The sequence below is a fragment of the Lactuca sativa genome, chromosome 6 (assembly GCF_002870075.4).
Source record: "Lactuca sativa cultivar Salinas chromosome 6, Lsat_Salinas_v11, whole genome shotgun sequence".
In the NCBI taxonomy this organism is placed as follows: Eukaryota; Viridiplantae; Streptophyta; class Magnoliopsida; order Asterales; family Asteraceae; genus Lactuca; species Lactuca sativa.
The window spans coordinates 153,948,821-153,958,150 of record NC_056628.2 but is presented as its reverse complement, the minus strand read 5'-3'; the positions used below and the strand labels follow the sequence as shown (position 1 = coordinate 153,958,150).

At 34.9% G+C, this 9,330-nt stretch overlaps 1 long non-coding RNA gene across 1 annotated transcript; it reads right to left on the bottom strand.

Annotated features, from left to right (window-relative positions):
* Window positions 1–377: 377 nt before the first annotated feature.
* LOC122194618 (uncharacterized) lies at window positions 378–2,418 on the bottom strand. Its single transcript, XR_006183971.2, has 2 exons — window positions 1,930–2,418; window positions 378–564 (listed from the first exon to the last, which is right to left on the bottom strand). It is a non-coding gene; the product is annotated as an uncharacterized LOC122194618 (long non-coding RNA).
* Between the last annotated feature and the right edge of the window lie 6,912 nt (window positions 2,419–9,330).

Sequence of the window (9,330 nt, the reverse complement as noted above, 5' to 3'; positions counted from 1 at the left end):
TACTCTCACTCAGCATAGGCTCGAAAATGCATCAAAGTTAATAGCAACTCCAAAGCTAAGGCATCACAAATCATGCCACTCTAGTCCTAAAATATGAAATACCTAGCCTATCTCTAGCATGCATAATATCTCATAACATATCTCATAAATAACTCATACTACAAAGTAAGGGTATTTTGGGAAATCACCGTTCGGGCTATGGATGATTGTACACATTGCACTTCCTCGTTTTTCTCTTAGAATCTCTTACTCATTTTTAGAAATATTGTTTCTTTTGTAAAAATTTCTGAAATCCTCAGTTTGAGTCACGACATACCTGAAGGCGTATCTGAATCCCTCAAACCAAGGCTTTAATACCAACATGTAACACCGTAAAATTTCAAACAAATTTACATTTTTAAATTACAAAAATTCTCATAATACATTTCACAAAAATCCTAATAATCAATTAACAAAACACAATTCCATAATAGTCAGATTAATAATCTAGGATTCCTCCAAAAGATAACTCTTTATCTCGTGTGTACAATCAAACTGTCGTCTTCCCGTGATTCTAAGAAGTACCTGAAACACATAACACACAACACGGTAAGCACGAAGCTTAGTGAGTTCCTTAAAATACCACATACAGCTCATTAGCCACTCGAGGCTATAACTCAATATGACCCGCTGGTCAATGTGTCTCAGTGGGACCCTCCGGTCCCATAGCTCTTTGGACTCACTGGTCCGGTCATAGCTCATTGGACCCACTGGTCCGGTCATGAATCGTTGGACCCACTCATGAATCATTGGACCCACTGGTCCGATCATAGCTCGTTGGACCCATTGGTCCGGTCATAGCTCGTTGGACCCACTGGTCCGGTCATAGCTCGTTGGACCTACTGGTCCAATAATAGCTCGTTGGACCCACTGGTCCGATCATAGCTTGTTGGACCCACTGGGTCGTTCTATATAACACATAGCATACATATAACACAATGCACATAAATCTCACACATAGTGAGAAGACTCACATTGGGTGGCGAACAGATCCTATAAATGCTGTTGCTACACTCCAGCTCCTATCACTAAGCCAAACCCACAATTAACCCCATTAGGATCTAAGACCAACCTTCTCATAGTATGTTTAAACATGGTCCATAAATAACTCAAGTCCATTGGGCCCACTAAGGCCCAACCATGGCTCAATTTTCCAAATTGGGCCAAACCCTCATATGGGCCTTACCCTAAAGCCCCTCTAAATATTCTAGTCCACATGACTGCTCTTGGATGACCCATCAATGGCCCAAATATTAAAACCCAATAGGAAATCCCAATCACAAGGCCCAAGTAAAAGTTAGAGTTTTCACATAAAATGAAGATTAGGGTTAATTATTTCTCACTTAACCCATTAAGTCCATTACTCCACTAATATATCATATAATAAAATTATCATGGGTTTTATCTTTAGTCCACTAGTCCAAACGCGGGTCCCAATAGGCCCAAATAAACAAACCTAAAATTAGGGTTTTCTAAACCCTAATTAGGATTTCTAGCCTAAGCACGAGCCAACCCGGTCCGATATTAAGTAATTGGGCTAATTACGGTTCCACTAGGTCAGCACCACTCACAGCCACCTCGGGCAATGGTGGTCGGCGGCGGCTCCCGGCGGCATCCACCATTTCTAACGGTGGTGACTTGAAATCTTGACTCAAAATCACATGTCTCACTTTACACATAATGCACACACACAGCCACCCTCCACAACGGCTGGTGGCGGCAGAAGACGGTGGCAGGTGGCAGCGACCACCATGGTTGGCTACCATGGTGGTTGCTAACGATTTCCGGCAAGTCATACACACCCACACTCAACTAGACGCATTCCTTCGCCACTATAAGCTGAGTAAAGACCAAATAAACGTAGTGACACAAACACTTGCTGCCACCTACCTCGCGGTGGCTGATGGCAGCCAAAAAGCTCAACGACAGGAGAAACGTCCGGAGCTACGACGGCGACGGGACTCGAGAAATGAAGAGAGAAGCGAAGGGAGTCATTACAGTTGGAAATAGATTCAATGACGACCACGAACACACCAACCACCATGGTCTCCTGCGACGGTGGCGTACGAATTTGGCTCCAAGCTTCAGGATCCTCACTACGCCCTCCGACAACAACGTATGCTCAGGCGGTGCTCAACGTCGAGGCAGCAGTCGGCCTTGCCTGATCAGAACAGTGAACGGAGGGGTGTGGCGGTTGCTAAACATCATGTACATGGCGGCTTTATAATTAGGGCTAGGGTTTGATACTAAATGCACACGAGGAAGGGGTGTCGGGTCTAAATCCCGTGCCTCTATTCAACATTTTCTCTTTTTACAATACTTGCCCCTCCCCCACAAGATCTTTTAAAAACAGATCCAAAAGTTACCGTTTAGACCTTTCATAACAAATTCCTTTCAACCTAAGTACATAATTTACCAATTAAACCCTGCCTTCTGGAATCCCTTTCAAATCAAGTCCAAAACTTACTCTTTTGAACCCCCCAAAATCCAAAATTATATCATTCGGTTCCCCACACCAACACTCCGCTAAATATTATTTGTTTTAGGGATATTATTCATTAATAAATCTTTATCTACATATTTATTCAAGAATCGGGATGTTACAACTCTCCAACCGTTCAACCCAATAGGGATATCTCAACCAACTACATGTACACACCACGAAGTTCACTTTACTTCAAGCTATGCTACAACCGATCTGCAGTCACATATGAATTCCGACCTTTTTCGCCTAACACTCACTAACTCTACAGATGCTGCGATCCTTCTCGAACCAATCGAAACGACCGTCCCAGGTTTAGAACATCAGATGCAACCCAAAGCCACTACAACTGACAACCATCAGTAATCTGAAATCTCAACTCATTTATCCTTTACACAGATAGGGCCAGACTCAACTTGAGAGTCTTGTTCAACAGCAGAGTTGGAATCACTCATCTCCAATCAAATACTCGACTCACGATGAGTCAAAATTGAAAATACGTGGATTAAAACTAAATTATGATGTTATTATGGGTGAAAAATAAAAATATTATGCTATTGTGGGTGAAAAATGAAATTACGGTGCTATTATGGGTTAAAAACGAAATTATGATGCTATTGCGGGTTAAAAACGAAAATATGATAAGTACATTGCAATTTTCGAATAAATAAGAAAAGTAGGTTGCTATTTCATATCAATCCCCCAAAAACAATATTATTTTCTATACACCATCTGTCAATATATACATTTCATCTAAAAACTATAAAAATGTGTCCTAACTAATTCATGATTACATCATTTAATATAATCTTCAGCTTCATTGGTTTCTACGTACAACCCATGATCTTTCAATGGTAATCATATGCACAAAATGAATTGGTATAAAGAATAAAGAATGGTTGTACAAAAGCTACAATATGATCAACATTCCAAACCCTTAGTGTAATTTTCATTTTTTTTATCCATTCAACCTAATGTGAAAGCCCAAAAGCAAAAACACTTGATAAAGGTACTAACATTTATGGATTTCAAAAAAAGGGTTAAAGAATACGGACATGTATCTAACCGTGTAAATGATATTCAAGTGATCCCAAAGTCAGGAACTTATAAACTTGGAGGCGTTGATCTGCATCTGCACAATAAACTATCAACTTCACAAGATTTGGGTGATGTAACAGGGTAAGCATAAGAACCACCACCAAAAATAACAACAAATCATTCAACATTTAGGCATGCTATAACAAATAACAAGAACAAAACATTCAATGCCAAGAGTTGTTCTCTTATGATTTGATGTGAAGCAACATTTTTGGGTTTGACCAAAAGCTGACTTGCACTCACATTACAAACATATAAATTAAAGACTGCATCATTCATTATTTATTTATTATGCACTCACATTAAAAACATATAAATTAAAAATTGAATCATTAATTATTTATTTATTAAATTGTTAGGAAAAACAAGTGTTCACATGATAACAAAAAATGAAAGACTGAAGGCTTGTGGTTCGAATTCGTTAGGAGAATAATCAAGCAAATTAACATTATGAGGTTTTTGGTATGAAGGTGTACATGATATATAATAAATTTATTCAAAGGGTAGAAGGCACTTTAAAACAAAATGATGGGCTAATTGTAGCTTCAAGTATATAATTGGGTCAAAAGAACTTATTAGTCCTGTTCTTTATGGCTGATGCCCAATGATAAATAAACACCTGTTGGAGTTAAAAAAAAATGTGAACAACATATGTCATGTAACCACCAACCAGATACCGGATTCTTTGAGTAAAATTAACACAGCTCAAAATCCAAGAAGGAATTATATAAACCCAACATGGGTAAAAGTGTAAATTTGTACCCTTGTAGATCACTGGACTCTTGGCTACTAAAATTGACATTTATGTGAACAAAACTTTCCTCGGGCATTTAAACAAACACATGGTGTACATTATCAACAAATTTATATCTGAAAAGAATAAAACACATAATTACCAAAGAATTAACTTGGTATCGTTCACAAACTTCAATGTAATGTAATTACTATAAATCTAGTTTAATTTTACCTAAGGCATATTAAGAACAAAAGGCACACAAAGAACAAATTGAAGAAGAGGAAATAGAGAAGCGTCATCCTGTGACCTGATTAGCCAGAAAAAAAAATCAAAGATGATATAAGAACATACCTCGATTCTAAATAGGATTCGAAAATCAGTGCATAAACTAAATCAACGAAAATCGCATACAATCACGAAATTAAGGAAAATCGAAAATTCATGCAGATAAGAACTGAAGCCAAAATCACGCAATCTCTGGTGTAAATCGATAGTGAATCAGAAAAAATCAAACGATGGAACCTTCAATGGTGAATCAACAAAAATCAAACGATGGAACCTGGTGTTATCAGGAAGGATTCGACACTTCTGATGTTTTAAATAATGAAGTATTGACGTATGAATTTGAAACAAAAGTCACATATACAAATAACCAAACGACGTCGTTTTAAGCATCGGGTATGTAAGCCTATATACCCTTAAGGGTATATTCACTTTTCCCTATATATATATATATATATATATATATATATATATATATATATATATATATATATATATATATATATATATAGACCTGGCAATGGGGCGGGTTTGGAGCGAATCGACCTTGATCCAAACCCTTTTAACAAATTTCAAAATCTGATCCAAACCCGCTCCATAACCCGCAGGGTTTTGACTAATCAAACCCATACCCTTATCCACCGAATCAACAGATATCCAAACCCGCCCCGTAACCCGTACGTTTTTTGCATAATAAAACACATTTTCCTTAAATCATAAAATCACATTTATTAAATAAAACTAAGTTTTGATTTAGAAAACACATTATGTACTCGATAACTTTCTATTGGAATTAAAATCATTATTTTAGTTACTTCCGATTGGTTTTTGACCGTTGATTGCATTGATAGAGAATAGAAATTACAAACTTTCTTTCGGTTGATAAATAACCTTATTTATTTATAAATGAAATTGGTGATTACATAATGAAATATAAATGAAATGAAATCATGAATCTTGAGAGAAGAGTAGAAGACTGGAAGTCTAGAAGTTGAGTCCTTGACTCCTATGTAAAAATAATTTAGTCTTTGACCTTTATCTTTGGATTTCTGATTGGAATTTAATGTAAACGTTAGGCAAATATAAAATATAAATTTATATATTAAAAATTTTATATGGGACGGGTTATAAACGGAGCGGATCGTTGTTGATCCATACCCGAACCTTTTAATAAAAGAGTTAGCGGGTACGGGTCGTTAATGGGTAAACGGATCAAAAACTATGCTCCAAACCCATATAATTGTTAAGGGTTTGGATCGGATCAGGGTCAAAACCCGCTCCATTGTCAGGCCTATATATATATATATATATACATATATATATATATATATATATATATATATATATATATATATATATATATATAGAGAGAGAGAGAGAGAGTTAGGTTCAAAAGTTTTTACTATCTATTGTTTGCTTGTAGGATTGATTATGGACCAATCATTTTAGTTATTTTAAGAAAGTAATTAATGCATATTAAATGTTAAAGTTCTAATTAATGCTCATTATATCTTTAATATCTAATATGCATTAATTACTTTCTTAAAATAACTAAAATGATTGGTCCAGAATCAATCCTACATGCACACAATAGATAGTTAGAACAATATAACCTAACCCTATATATATATATATATATATATATATATATATATATATATATATATAGATAGATAGATAGATAGATATAGAGTAGATAATATTGTATCTTAGGTAATTTTCTATATGGGTGGTATGTCGTATGCCTGTCTCTATTCCAGATATCCTCGTGTTGTACCATCCTCTTGCACTAGGTCTTGATCTAAGGCTTTAGTATTCAGGAAGTCGATCTATACTACTGATCCGAAGATCCTCTAATCGTTGGCCCCGCCCTAATCTTCTAACTAGGCGTACTAAACTATTGATCCATAAATCCTCAAGAGTTTAGATTGTCAAGTACAACATCCAGGTTTAGGCGTGCGTCATTCGTACCATAATAAAACTTAGTTGCGCATTTTAGGTCTAGTTGTGGTATGACTGCAGTACTAGAGGATTCGTTTTTAACCTAAAATCTTAAGTTGTGATTTGAATGGATAACTTTTATGATACACGAGTGTATTTACAAGAGTTTATATAACTCTTTATCAGATTATTGTTTGATTAGGGTATTTTATTAATTCTATGTTTTTCTACCTCAAGACTACAAGGATAGACCAAGTAGGAAAAGTCGTAGGGCATGACCATTTTGGCATATAGCTATTCTGAAATCCAGCAACCCAAACGACAAATTTTTCCAGCCTAGGCACCTCTCCCATAGCAGTCTATCCATACGGTAATTAATAATAATACTTTTTATTAGGGTTAACTAATTCAACATTTTATGCCCTAGGTTATAGTCGTAGTTCCTAACGAATTACAAGTTCGCTATAACCTATAGCTCTGATACCAAGCTGTCACACCCCCGGCTGGCGGCGGAAACGTTAGGCGGTGCGAACGTGGGGAAATTAGACCGAGGCATATATATATATATATATATATATATATATATATATATATATATATATATATATATATATATATATATATATAAAGAACATAACTCAAGGTTTATCGCAAAACATATCTTTTATTTATTTTAAATTATTGTAGGGTTACATTGTTTTGAAAATACAAACACACTTCCTAAACTTGACTAAAGACAATAAACATGCGATGCTTAAACTCCATCAGCTTCCTTGTAGACTTCCTACTTCTTGACACGACTATCCTCCTCCTATTTGACCCGACTATTCTCTTTCCCACTCATCTCCCTGAGAATACATGTAATTTTTAAAATGTCAACATCATGTTGGTGAGTGCACATGTTCTTATAGTTTTTGGATTTTATTTGGTTGTATTAGTTTAAGAATCCTTTTTCTTTCGAAAAAAACTTTTCCTAAATTATTTTAATCCCTAGCTTACTATATTTTAGGATTCTAACGATCATATCTTATTATCTTTTAGGATATATTTTATTAATCGTAATTTAATATCTTTATAGGATAACTAACGATCCTAACGTATTTTATATACCATTCCAAGGCATCCCAATCGTAGTCTGAACTCTAAGGTGACCGAATGTATTACCATGAGCCCCCATAATCGATGTTGTTTGACTAAAAATTGTGCCCCAACTCGACACTTCATCTGACGTCGAATAGTGAATAATAAGACGGCTATCATGTCAGGATTGTAGATAGCAATCGCAGGTGGGGTTGTCAGACCCTGTATAGATCTATACATATCATTCTAACTCTTGCAAGATTAAAAATTATAGGTATTTGGGGAATGCCGAATTTAATCAAGGCCTTTGAATGAATTAACAGCTCACTAACGCATTGACCTTAGGTATTTATCTTTTATCTTTTATCTTTTATCTTATTAAAAATACTTCCTAAGGATTTCCTATAACTATCACAATATAAATCTTTTATATTATATTTGATAATTATAACCTTTGATCTCATAATTATTTTGTACATATAAGTATTCATATATACCCTAATTATGGTTATTTGAAAACAGGTTATTTGGGCAGAATAACAACTAAGTATGGTGCATATCCCTAAATTTGACTAGCGTGACTTCTAGCTACTATGTTATCCCAGGAAATTGGCCATTATAACATCTAGTTATTATCTCTTCCAAGACAATCAGACATCATATCTCTTATGTATAATACCATAGTTTATAACTAAGCATAGTATCTATAGCTACATTATCATAAGGCTAGTCCCGGTTTAGGGCATGCGCCACATGGACAATGGAACAGGGCCCAAAATCTGAAGGGGCCTAATTTTTTTTTAATAGTATATCGGTTCAGCACTTCAGCCCTAAGCAATCCATCCAACATCATCGGAATTTTGGATTCGGAAATCAACGTCAAAGATAATTAGCGAAGACAGCAGCAATCAATCGTTCATTCAATACATTATCGATTCATCTTGTTCGTTTTCGTTAAAAAAAGTCGATTGAATCAATCAACAAATACAAATCAGTGGAATCAGGGCAGGGAAACGGAAGGGTAGCATCAACGACATCGACACATCGTGCAACAATCAACGATTATCTTTCAAATCGTCCATCCTCCATTCAATACAGCAGATTCTAGGTGAGGGTCGATTAGAGTCTTAGACAATTAGACGATGATCCATTTATGATTTATCATGTATTCCTGTTATCACTTTATCAATGACAATGATTCTTCATTCTTGATTTTTGGTCCTATTAATGTAACAAATTATGAGAAATTAAGGATTGAGGAATAAGGAATTAAGGATTATGAGTTTGTAAATTATAATTGTCAAGTCAATTGCATACTTGAATCAGTTGAATGTATTATCAATTTTTGAGATTCATGTTATGTTTAATTGTGTAATTGTTTAATTGTTTATCTTTAACTGATTATTTTTTCAGATTCTTGAATGTTATTCATGAATTTTTTATTGTATATCACTATGTCGTATTGTCATTATGTCATATTATCATATTGAAATCTGATTGAATGATTCACAATGTTGAATGAAATCAATGAATCATTTTGAAATAGATAATTAGAAACAGAAATTAAATTATGAGATTATGTTTATTGTATAATTGTTTATTAGAAATTTGGAATTCAGAAACCATAGTGTTTAAAGAATCAAATTATGTTTATTGTTTCTAAATTGTAGAG